Source organism: Protopterus annectens, chromosome 2.part0 (genome assembly GCF_019279795.1).
Source record: "Protopterus annectens isolate FY-2018-M chromosome 2.part0, PAN1.0, whole genome shotgun sequence".
NCBI classification, from domain to species: Eukaryota; Metazoa; Chordata; order Ceratodontiformes; family Protopteridae; genus Protopterus; species Protopterus annectens.
In genome coordinates, this window is record NC_056728.1 from 1,264,587,652 (window position 1) to 1,264,601,169 (window position 13,518).

The following is a 13,518-nucleotide window of genomic DNA, read 5'->3' on the forward strand; positions in this document are numbered from 1 at the left end:
TAAAAAGGTAAAACAATGTAGTAGCAGAGAGGTATAATTGTGGCCCAAAGGTCCAAATCAAGAAAGAAACAGCGATATATATATAACGAACAATATAGGACCACCACAATGAGATGCAATAAAAATAAAATGTATTCTTCTTGACACAAAGATAAGCGCTTTCGCGTGCCAACAAGCACGCTTCTTCAGATCTTACAAAAACAGTTCACTACTACTTCCTATATTTACTCTAACACATTTATTAGAAACACTAAAAAGCAATTAATTAATCATCCTATTAAACTCTGGATGCAGATTCAATCATGTAATTTATGCATTTAGATATATATTAACCATGAAACATCTACTATATCATGTCTTAAAGACAGATTATATTCAACAGCTCTAAGTTTATATGGCTATGCATTTCATTAAATGTGCTAAACATCAACCACAAGGCATAAAAATGTGTAAAAATACATATGAAAATATACATACATATATATATGGGTCACCTTCAGATGCCCGACAACGCGTTTCGCCGACACGGAATCCGACGGGACGAAAACACCGACAACGCAGATGACCGACAAGGTGAGAACCCGACGGACTTGGTAAGTGTGCGATCGAGTGAGGGATTTAGTGTTAGGGAGCGGACAGGTAAGTGTGCGATAGTGAGGGACTGTGGCTTTAGGGGTGGGTTAAGTGAGTTAGGGTTAGGGTGCAGGTAGGGTGTGTGTGCGATAGTGAGGGGCTGTGGGTTTAGGGGTGGGTTAAGTGAGTTAGGGTTAGGGTGCAGGTAGGGTGAGTGTGCGGTAGTGTCGGACCTTGGGGTTAGGGGTGGGTAAGTGAGTTAGGGTTAGGGTGCAGGTAGGGTGAGTGCGCGGTAGTGTCGGATCTTGGGGTTAGGGGTGGGTAAGTGAGTTAGGGTTAGGGTGCAGGTAGGGTAAGTGTGCGGTAGTGTCGGACCTTAGGGTTAGGGTTTGGGTTAGGGATAGTGGATATGTTATGTAGTGTACTGTGTTGTTTACGTGTAGTGTGTTGGTGTAATGGTTTTCGGTGTTTTGCGTTGTCGGTGTTTTTTGTTGTCTGTCTTTTGGTGTCGGTGATTAGTGTGTCGGCGAAACGCGATTTCGAGGATATAAAGGTGATCCATATATATATATATATATATATATATATATATATATATATATATATATAGACATACACATATAAAAATGAAAATAAAATAAAATATTGTGAGATGAACTCTATCAGATGATATATATATATATATATATATATATATATATATATATATATATGTGTGTGTGTGTGTGTACATGTCCACACAAATGTGAATGTAAACTATACTTCATATAAAGAACAAAAATATAAATATTTTATATATATATTCCAAATTCTATTAAACTAAATTAATTTGCGTGATCGTGCATCCAACACTGGTTTGATGCTCAAAAATTTGTTTAAGCCCGGATATATATGTGCACACAATTTAAATATCCAACATAACTCTATCAGTTCTAAATAATTCTTTTTAATCACCTCCTCTTTTATTGGCCATTACAATCTGTAGTACTCTAAAATTTAAGTGATGATTTCTTTCAGTGACTACATGTTTTGCAAGTGCATTTTGTTGATTAGAACGTCTGATGTCATATAAGTGGTTATAAATCCTATCTTTGAGTCTCCTTGATGTCATTCCCACATAAAATCAAGGACATGGAGCACAAGTTGCAAGATACATTAAATTGCTGTCTTCACATGTAGTGTAGAATTTAGGTATAAACCTATAGTCCAAAACAGGATGGCAAAACAGTTACATCTGTTATTACCTCACACATGTTGCATCTACCACAAGGGAACATCCCAAAACTCAGCTCATTTTTACATTCTTTCTTTTTGATGTCAAGACTGTGATCTTTACATAAAAGTCCCTTAAGATTCTTGCTATTCCTATAGCTAAATCTTGGGAATTCACCTACGATGTCTAATATGGTAGAGTCAGCTGTGAGAACGTGCCAGTTCTTTTTAATTATGGTGACAATGTAGTAACAATTAAACAATTAGTTAAAATTATGTAGTAAAACATAAGCACAGTAGAATATCAACACAGTATGGCATACAGTGCATATTTACATGCAACTACAATTAGAGGTCAATAATACAGTCACCATTATATTGAGGTTTTAAATCTTCTTAGAATGCTATGAAAGAAACATTTGTAAGAAAACATTACATACGATTGAACTCCTATTGGGTAAGGTGGAAGGTAGAATACAGAGTCATCATTATACTGAGGTTTTAAATCTTCTGAGAATGCTATGAAAGAAACATTTGTAAGAAAACATTACATATGAATGAACTCCTATTGGGTAAGGTGGAAGGTAGTTTATGTATATGTATGTATTCATCAATTAGGTAGGTAGAGTGCAAGTGCATTTCCTGTTATTGGAGAGATAGGAATGGAGCTGGGTTTTGAAGTGATCAAAGTTTTGAGAAATTCTTAGGGAGGAAGAGAGTTCCATTTTTTGGCTAAGGAAAAGGATAGGAGAAGCTGACCTGAGGGATGGTTTGGTTTGTATACAGAAATGACATTTTGGTGAGCAGATCTTTGAGTTCTGTGAGGGGTATATAATGGTAAGATATTAGTTAGTGCAGGGCACTTAGTGGGTTTAAAAATGATTTTGTGGGCTGTAGTGATTTGGAGGTAGTCCAGATAGTTGGAGAGGTATGCACTGGTGGGTAGAGTATTTGGAGGCAAACTTTGAGATTTTGTTGTAGCAGGATTCCAGTTTAGCGGAGATAGAGGAAGATAGGTTGATTAGTAGAGGTGCACCATACATCAGAGATGGTAGTAAGTAGGTAGTGGCGAGGAGCTGTCTTGTGGAAGGGGATAGAAAATGGGAGTTCCTGTACAGCATGCGAAGCTTCTGATGTTTTCTTAATGTTTAGCAGAGTATGGGTGTCGAATTTGAGATGTTCACCAATAGTGACCCCAAGAAGTTTAGCAAAAGGAACAACTTCAACATTATCAGCCATGCCAACTTCACTACTGAAGGAGGTTTTGTCAAGAGGGTGAGATTCAGAGGGAGAGAATAATAGAATTTTAGATTTGTTGGCATTTAGAGAGAGGTGATTTTGAAGCATCCAGTTCCCAGTGGTGAAAAAAGCAGTTTGGGTTTTTGTTTGGAGTACTTGGAGGTCAGAAGCACAGCAGACTAGAGTTGAGTCATCTGCATATTAGACTATCTTGGTATTAGGAACAGCTGTGTGGAAGTCATTAATAAAGATATTAAATAGCATTGGGCAGAGTATAGATCCTTGGGGGACAACGGTTGGGGTTGGGAGTAAGGTTGAGGTGCCAGTTTTCCATTTTACGACCTGAGATCGGTCAGAGAGGTACCTGCTGAACTAGGCAAGGTTGTTGTGTGAGAGATTAAGATTAGCAAGGTGGTTTAGGAGATGGAAATGGGAGACAGTATCAAAAGCCTTGGAGAGGTCAAGGAGGACTGTGGATACAAGTTCCCCAGAGTCACGGGCATATTTTACTATGTCTAGGAAAGAGAGGAGAGCAGAGCAGCTATTGTGCTATGGCCCGGACGAAATCCCTGTTGAGTTGGGGTGAGGAGTTGGTTATTTGTAAGGAATGGCATGAGTTGGAGGTGGATGCATTTCTTAAGTATTTTTGAAATAGGTGAGAGAATGGCTATGGGCCGGAAGTTGGAGATACTATTATTTTTGCCTCCTTTGTGGAGGGGTAGGATGAAGGCTGTACGCCACTGTTTAGGAACATAAGATTCCTGTATGGATGGCGATGCAGTCTGCTGCGAATTTTAGAAAGAGTGAGGGGATGTTGTCATGGGGCACTGGAGCCTGGCTAAAGCTTAGAGAGGAGTTTAGTTAGCTGAGTAGGGGGGAGGAGTTGTTGTTTGGGAAGGTCTTGGTAAGTTTTGTTATGGAGTTAATAAAGGAGTTGAATAGCATGGCTAAGTTTAAGTTTAACAGCAATGTTACGTAAAACTGAAAAAGAAGTGATTAGAATAAGATCTGTAAATCGTACTAAGACTTTTAGTTGTTGGGATAGGCTTGAAATGTTGGTATAAAAATACCAAGATTTTTAAAATTGTTAATTGCATTACACATTACTTTGAATGCTTTTCTAGCATTGTGTAACAGAATGTGATAGTCAATGTCTTTCAGAGTGTGTGTGCGTGTGTGTGTGATATATATATATATATATATATATATATATATAAATATATATATATTATACCCATTCTTGAAAACATCCTATCCTGGTTCTCCCACAACATACCATATGAGACACTTATCCTTGGTGATGTCAACATTGATTGGTCCAAGCTCACAACTGACTCCCCCCAACTCAGTATCCACCTACACGGCTTCCACCAACTTATAACATCTCCCACTCGCTTCCATAAAAATTCCACTTCCAGCTCCATCATAGACTGGATCCTTACCAATTCCCCCCACCAATACCACAATCCCACCACCTTACCTGACTCCCTCAGTGCTCATCTCCCTACCACCATCTTAAGACACTAGTCCCATATTCCTAAACCCAACCTTATCAAAGACTGTCGAAAACTACTGACTTTTCAATTCATCCCAATTTAACTCCATTCTCCACAACATAGATTGGTCCATCCTAAAACACCTCCCCCTAAACGATGCTGTAAGCACTTTCAATAGCATCTTCGTGAATACTCTAAACTCCTTAGCTCCCTCTAGGAAGATCAGAGTAAAATCAAACCATGCTCCCTGGCTCTCCAAAGAGACTAGGCCCCTTATGAAACAAAGAGATCATGCTTGGAAAACCTGGACTAAAACTAAACAACTACCTTTTCTTCAAAAATACAGACAACTGAGGAACCTTGCAAAAAAACATACAACTAATGACAAAAAGTTATACTATAGCTCTGCTCAGCTTAACAACAAATCCAATCCTCGAAACTTTTAGTCAACTCTCAACAGCATCCTCTATCCTGGAAAGCCCTCTAATCCCTCCCCATACCCTAACTCTTCCTCTCAGGAAACAGCTACCCTGCTGAAAAAGCGCTTTATCTCTTCCATCGAAAATCTGATAACCTCTAAGCCAAACTCTACTTCAACACCCACCTCTCCAAGTCCCACTAACACAACTTTGTTTTCTTTTGAGCCAGTTCCCATTACTTACATCAAATCTCTACTACTCGAGCTAAAACCTTGCTTTCCTTCCACTGACAATCTATCTCCTACATTCCTCAAACTTGCTGCTGACTCAATTGCCTATCCTGTATCTATACTAATCGATCTATTCTGGAATCAACTGTCCCCACCCTTTGGAAATCTATCTTCATTATCCCTCTTCATAAAGGTGGAAACTCCACTGACCCCTCAAACTACCGACCCATTGCCATTCTGTCCCCCCTCTCCAGGATATTAGGAAATGTATTCACTCACAGCTTCTCAATCACCGCCTCACACACCACTTACTTACCCCTACCCAACATGGATTTCGTCCTCACCACAGCACCACCACTGCCCTCCTCTCCTTCACTCATATCATTGCAGAGGCCCTAGACAACAATAAACTCATTTCCTGTCTCTTCCTAGATCTCTCCAAAGACTTCGATAATGTCTCTCATCCTCTACTACTATCCAAACTCGCAAATCTCCACCTCTCCCCCTCCACACTTGCCTGGTTTAATAGTTACCTATCTGGCAGGAAACAATCTGTCAAATGGCTCTCATCCTCCTCACCTTTCCTTCCGATCTCCACTGGTGTTCCCCAAGTCTCCATCTTGGGACCCCTTTGGTTTAACATCTTCACCAATGATCTTTACATCTCATGCAAAGAATCCTCCCTTATCCAGTAGGACCGACGATTCCACACTTATATCCATCTCAAATAACATTCCTGAACTGCACTCCCTGACCCAACAGGCCCTACTATCCAATGGCTCTCTCACAACCTATTGATCCTAAATCCCAAAAAGACCAAACTCCTACTTTTCCTTCCCCGTTCTCTCTCATCACAAAACCTCCTTTTTTATTACATCTTCTAACAATACAAAACATCCAACCTGACACCCACACAAAACTCCTAGGGGTCATTATCGATGACGAACTCCAGTTCAACCTACACATACTCCAATGTATATAAAAAAAAAAAAAAACAGAAACTAGGTCTGCTATATCGGAACAAAAAATTCCTAACCCCTGAATCTAGACTTACCCTGGGCCAGGCACTCCTCCTCCCCTCCCTCTTATACGCTGCCCCAGTTCTTACCAATATCCAGGCCACCACTCTAAACAAACTGCAACAGACTTACCATAAAATAGCCAGATTCATTACTAACTCCCCAAACAACTCACACCACTGCATTTCTTTAAACTCTATTCAATGGCTTGAACTTCCCCAGTTTCTGCTATCTTATCAATTTCATATGCTACACTCTATTCTTTATAAGCCCTCCTTCTGTCCATCTCTATCTTCCTTAGTCTCCATCTACATCCCATCCCGGACCCTCCGTACTTCTAACCAACAATTACTTGATATCTACCACCCAAAAAGGTCAGTAGGCAAACTACCCTACAAACACTCCCTTGCCCATATTTGGAACAAACTTCCCCTTGACTTACGTTCAATCTCCCACACCTCACACTTTAAAAATGAACTAAAAGCTTATTTTCTCAATTCCAGAACCTGCCCATGACATGACCCTACCTAGTCTTCCTTCCCTTTATGTACCCTCAAAAGGACCATACTTGTACCTCATTACATCTCTCTCTCTCTCTCTCCAATGTGTCTACTATGCATTTGCACAATTTTATACAAACAAAAAATGTTTAATATTGACCTATTGAACTATATCAATGTAAAATTGTTACTTAGCTTCTTTTTAATGCAACTTTAACTTTATGCATGTAACCCAACATATGTAAATCGTTTTGCTATAACTGCTATTATATCAATATTGTTTAAAATTGTACTTGTTTTAAAATGTATTACTGGAGCTTTTCTCCTCGGGTCTCCACTGAAAATGGGCCACAAGCCCAGTTGGACAAACCCGGTTAACAAATGTCAATAAATAAATAAATAAAATAAATAAAAAAAAAAAAATATATATATATATATATATATATATATATATATATATATATATATATATATATATATACACACACACACACACACACACACACACACACACACACACACATATATATATATATATATATATAGAATATTAAATCAATAAAACTTTTCAAAACTTTTCTTAAAAATATTTTAACATGAATGATTGCTTCCTCTGGCAAAAGCAAGCAAAAATACTGCAGTACAGAGACAAAGAGGGAGAGAACGAGACAGAGGCCATCACTCCTACTCAGCTGTAAAAGAATATTACTTTACAAAAAGAGTTTCATGAGATGAGTATGGAGAGGCTGATTACTTAGAAATATCACAGTCAGGTTAGATGATGGTTGAGTCACTTGGAATGAATTGACTATTTTCTTGAGTACTTATAGGCTGCTTACACTTAAGTGATGAGATTAACTGCTTGGTTATGCTAGAATGAAAAATAAATTACAGGATCCAGTTGTCAAGGGGTTATTCTACTGATTTTGCAGGAAACACTGCTACAATTCCCAATTTATAAAAAGTGGCAAACTTTTCCTATTTCACTAGACCTCTATTATGAGACTTTTCATAGGTGTGTACTAGGCTAATGGCCCTGGGGCCTTTACAAGCCTAGCCATAGGATTACCCTGACACAGTGCCACCCAACCTTAGTTCCCAGGGCTTCTGTCGAGTAGAGCCACAGGAGTCATCCCCGGGGTGAATTTTCTAATTCCTATCCACTCATCAAGATGTCCCTTCCCTTGAAGAGCATCAGCAAGGTGCTCTGCTTGACATGTATGGGAAGTCTATTCCATAGCATGGGCAGTCTCTGGGCTATGAACCTGTCCCTCCAGCATGTTCTGTTAAATGTGGTAATGAGGCGGAGGTCTCTGGAACGTGTGGTTCAGAGGGATTGGGATTTTTTTAGATGTAGCATTTCTAACACAGCTGGGTCAGACATAGCTTTGTAAGTCAAGCAGAGATCTCCTCCAAGTAGGCGATATGAGACCGAGAATAGTTGGAGTCTTTTGAGTCTGTCCATATAGGACAAGTGTTTTTAACGCCTAGGATCCTCTTTGTGAGGTACTTTTGTGGCCTTTCCAGTTGTTGCAGGTGTCTAGTGAGGTACATGCCAAATGGGGCATTGTACTCGATGACTGGCCTAATGAGGGAGGAGTAGAGGGAGACAATAACCTCTTTCTTCCCGGATGCAAAACCCTTAGTAATGAGATGTGCTACATAGAAGGACTTTCTGACCACAGTGGCAATGTGGTGATCAAAAGAGAGGTTGCTGTCAACCTGTGTTCCCAGAGCTCTTATAGCGCCTTGTGTGTTCAGTGCACTACCATCAATGTGGTAATTCATGGGAACCGGGTTTTTCCCAAAGGGGATGACAACACATTTTTTGGCATTGAGCTTAAGGTCATGGTTCTAACACCAGTCGTTGGTCACAGTGAGGCCATTCTATAGGATGTCAACATCACTTGGGGAGTTGATAATAGCTCCCAACTTGCAATCGTCTGCGAACTTTGTCAGCCAGAGTCCCTTCGTGTTGGCCTGGACTTCAGAGAAGTAGATACCAAACAGGAGAGGACCTAGGACCCTGTGGGACTCCACTTGTGACTAGATGGGCAGTCTGACTTAGAGTCAGCTACTTTCACACTGTGGGTTCTATCTGTGAGCCAGTTTTCAACCTACTTAGTGATATAGGGGTTGATGCCAAGCTTAGTGAATTTTTCTATAATTCCTGAGTGGGGAATGGTATCAAAAGCCTTGGTCAGATCAAGGCAGACTGTATGAACCACCTTGCCTTCATCCACAGCTCTGTCGACTGACTCAAAGAAGTCGACCAAGTTGAGCAGGCATGATCTACCCTTCACAAAACAAAACTGTGTGGGATCCAGAGTTTGGAGATTCCCAATATCCTTGTTTATTAGATCCATGATGATGCATCCCATAGCTTTGCATATCAGACTTCTCAGGCTAATGGGGCGATAGTTCCCAGGGTCTGTAGTCACTCCTCCTTTGTGGAGAGGGATGACTGTAGCAGTGTGCCATTCAGCAGGGACAAAGCCTGAGGTGAGGCTGTGATTGAACAGGGCACACAGGTGAGATGCCAGTTCACTCTGTAGTTCATGTACAGCACAACCAGGGATATTGTCAGGTGCCATAGAAGCTGTATTCTTGGCCTTGGACAGTGCTGTTTTAACCTGTGCAGCAGTAATATTGGCTGTCTGGCAATATACTGGTATTGTGATTGGTCCTGGGGGGGGGGGGGGGGGGGAGTTGGCACCAAATATGTCGGCCAGTATGCTGGCAATATCTGTTGGCTCGGTATAGGAGGTACCATTGTGCAGTAGCTCAGAGCAAACCTGGGTATTGCCATGGAGATTCTTTACATAACTATAGAAGGCCTTGCGGTTGTCTTTACTATCTGCTGTGATTCTGTTTTCATACCTAGCTTTAGAGGATCTGATGAGGGATCTCAACTTTTTGTTGAGACAGATAAGGGAGTTTTTCCAGTCTTGGGACTTCACCTTATTCCACATCAGTTTCTTCCTTCTGCTGTAGAGTTTCTTTATGGCAAGGGACCACCAGATTGGCTTCCTTTTTTTTTGGAGGAGAGTATCTTGGTCCATGATCCATGCATTCGTGTATGTGTTCGTACAGTGCATTGGTGTATGATTCTGTGGTCACACAACTATTCTCAATTTGCATGGGTACCTTGAAGTTAGCCACCTCAGTTTTTAGGATCCCAAAGTTAGCTTTGGAGAAGTTTTTCATGGTGGTTACCTTTGCTGGGTGGGTGGGAGGGATGTGGATTTCCAAAGTAATTAGTTTGTGGTCAGATCTAACCAGGGAGGAGCTGACTATTGGTGTAGTCACCCATGTTAGAAATGACCAGGTCAAGGATGTTGCTACCTCTAGTGGGAGTGAGAACGAGCTGGTCCAGGGCACTGGAATTAATGAACTCCAGGAAACGGTGGGCAAGTGTATTGGTACACTAGTAGTTTACCCAGTTAATGGAAGGGTAGTTGAAGTTGCCTAGTAAGACAGTGTTAGGTTGGAGCCAAATATTCTCCAGAGTGCTTATAACATGGAGTGTGAGTGTTGGGACATGGTTGGGGACCTATAGCAGGCTACGGCCTGAATTGCTCTCTTACCCAATGTTGGCTGCATCTGAAGCATCTCTGATGCATTATGCTGAGCTACCAGTCTGGAGGTATGCACATCCTTTATGAATATGAAAACACCACTGCCTTTGGAGCTTCGGTCCAAGTTCTGTGGCTGAAAGGTGTGGAATGAATTATAGCCTGGTAGTGCTGGGGTGCTTTCTGCTGCCATGAACCAGGTCTCTGTTACAGCACAAATGTCGATGTTCTCCATTTTAAGGAGGGCCTTGAGTGAGTGCATTTTGAGATTTAGACTTCTAGCGTTGAGCAACATGACGCTCAGATTGCATTTGTTCATAGCTGTTACGGTGGTAATTTGGTCTTTGGAACACCACCTAAAAAAGGCACTATAGGAGTGGCAAGAGCCTTGGCCAGTATCCGGAAGCCCAGGGGTGACAGATGCAGGCCATCTCTGACAAAGCATTGAGGTCTGTCAATCATGTCATCCCAGGCAGACAGATACTGGATTCCCTTAGAAAGACACCAGAAACTTGGCCAGTTGTTTAAATCAATCATTTTCTGCTTGTACTGTGGTATCATTCTGGGTGATGATAGGATGCTGCTCAGGGCTAGAGTCATACCCGCCTGGGCTACATAATCCGAGAGCTTTCAGCCAACTGCTGAAAGGTCTTATTTGACATTATACTGTTCCATAAATACTTCTTCCAATTTATAGTACTGCCATACTATACTATGGCCGTTTAAAAGTAAGGACTAAACCTGCAGAACTTAATTTTCAAAAGTTTCAAGACAACAGTACCTGTCAAATGCTGATAATATGAAAGTAATAAATATGTTTGCTCATGAATGCAGTCACTAAATTCTACTCCAATCCAATGAGCACAGTGAAGACGAAAATGCCTGGCACAGAATGTGGAAACACACATACTTAAGTGACACACAGTACATGTATATTTTTTCACTGTAATAGAGACATAGCATTTTAATGATCATGCTGGAGAACGAAAAAGTACACACATTTACTACCGAAAAAAATGGAAGGCAGACATTTTTTCATTCATAATAAAGAGACCAAGACAGCCTTAAACCATTTTTATGAAATGCAACATGAAACACGATCAATGACTGCATTCATATCTCCAGCTGAAGAAAAAAGATAATACAGATAGCAGTTCAAACAAGTGTACAACGTCGAATCAATATCCCCGTCTAGTCAAATGTAGCTACTATTAAGAAAACAATTTGGAGTCTGAAAATTAGATTGCTGTAAAGGAAGATGGCTTGGCCCACTGCAAATCCTTTGCAAATCAACCCCAAGGTTAACACAACTCAAAAAGCAAAATTTTCTGTATAGTGACTTCCTGACAATATTGACAACCTATAATACTACCCTTTAAAAAATGCTAAAACTGTATTTTGAAAGACAGTGTGCTTCAAAATGTGAACTTTCATAACACTTGATCTGGACACGATTTCTTTCTAACATTTGGGAAGACTACCTAGCTGATCACAACCCATGATAATAACCTATAACAATTAGTATAGTCATTCATGGCAGTGTGACAGCAAACATATCTCTCCAACTATGAGAGGTAAACATCACAGCACCAGCCATTAAAATGATAGCAAATGGTCAGAAACAGGAGAACCTTTCACATTTTTCAGGACAGAAAAGGACTTCATACATGAAACTATATACAGTTAATGACAATTGACAGGAGTCTCTGTATGGGCATACGTTGGTTATTTAATGATGTATGTATTCCTACACAAAGTCTAACTTGAAAATAAACAGATCTCACAAGGCTAAGAATGAGGACAAAATCATAGCATTTGAGAGGCATGTCCTACAGCTACGGTATAACATTATTCACATGGATTTTGACACAGAGTTCCTTCAAAAGTTTTCTGGTAATAAACTTTTGTCAGAACCACCGTTTTTCCACATCTACTCAAAAAGCAGATTTCAAAATTGTAGGATACGCAAAGGCTTGATTAATTTTACACTAACACTCTCCCCCCGAGGAAAAAAAAAAGATTCTCTACTGACCAATAATCCATACAAGTAACCATCAAACGTTTTAACTTCGTTTTCGCAGAACCCTTGACAAGCCCTTGACAAGCTCTTCTTTGGCTAAGTAACTAAGAGGACATTCCCCAACCAAGTCACACTGGCTATTTCCCTCACAACAAGTTTACTGTTAATAAGTAATTCACATAATAAAGCTCCCATACATGCCTTTTATTACTAAAAACCTGTCGGAGAAAAAAATCCTGAGCTAGGCTAAGAAGTTTAGAAACTGAAAGTGACTCACATCACATACACAACTGACGCACGGGTAACTACTTGAAGTAATCTTCCAAATACAAAACACATCAAACTAATAGTCCCGCTCCACGTCCAATCTTCCACGATCTACTACACACCTTGGTATGAAACTCCACAGTAACAAAACACACAGACCTCTACAGCCCCTACCTTGGGTGCTTCACCTAGTAAGTGCCAATCTCTTTAGGTGACGAGTGACTCAAAGAACATAAAAGAGCTGCTTCACACGCACTACTTAAGGTTCAAGTCACGCAGCACAAGGTCAGCATCAGCTGCTGTGGACACAAACTTCTAAAACTCCCACGGTCTTTAGGACGCAGGCTCTAAAAGGCGAACTGCAGTTTGTAGTGTGATGTAAACAAACAAGCCTTTCCTACATCTTCAGTTTCCGCCCGCTTCTCGTTAATTAATAAGGATACAGATGAGCTTATGGGCTGTAAAATGCACGCTGGCCGTATTTTAGGTCAGCATTTACATTTATAATACCGTTAAACTGATATTAAGAACCGCACCTTTGGAAAGTGAGTTTTAATTGTACCCGTTATAAAAAATGTATTTTATTCTGGGTTCTTACTTGCTTCCTCAGATTTTTGCCGAAGAATGTACATTAAGATGCAGCCGTGTGTCTTAAGTTTTAGGTTCATAGGTTTACTCACGGTGTTTTGAGGCGTAACTTATTACTACTTCAGAAAAATGGTGCAAATGAATAAATAAATGCAAATGGATGCAGCTTCTTTTAGGTGGGTGGGTAGAGAGCTGTTTTTCTCTTCCTTTGCGCATGCTCGCCTACCATCATAAGGCATGTTCTTAACTATGGCCAAACCAGTGTAAAATGCATTTATTGTAAAATATTTTCCACTATATTTGTTAACTCTTTTTAAATATCCGGACATCTGGTATATTGTTCTGTAATTCTTTATCAGGTGTTCTGTAGAGTAATAGCT

The 13,518-nt window shown here is 40.3% G+C and overlaps 1 long non-coding RNA gene across 2 annotated transcripts in view; it reads right to left on the reverse strand.

The window, feature by feature from the left end:
• The window catches only part of LOC122793436, a 370,585-nt gene extending 357,286 nt beyond the window's left edge, over positions 1-13,299 (reverse strand). The window contains exon 1 of one of the 2 annotated variants that reach the window (XR_006363480.1): positions 12,725-13,299. This is a non-coding gene — a long non-coding RNA (uncharacterized LOC122793436). Of the gene's footprint in view, positions 1-12,709 lie in introns of both variants that reach the window. The other variant, XR_006363481.1, reaches the window with a different exon arrangement.
• Between the last annotated feature and the right edge of the window lie 219 nt (positions 13,300-13,518).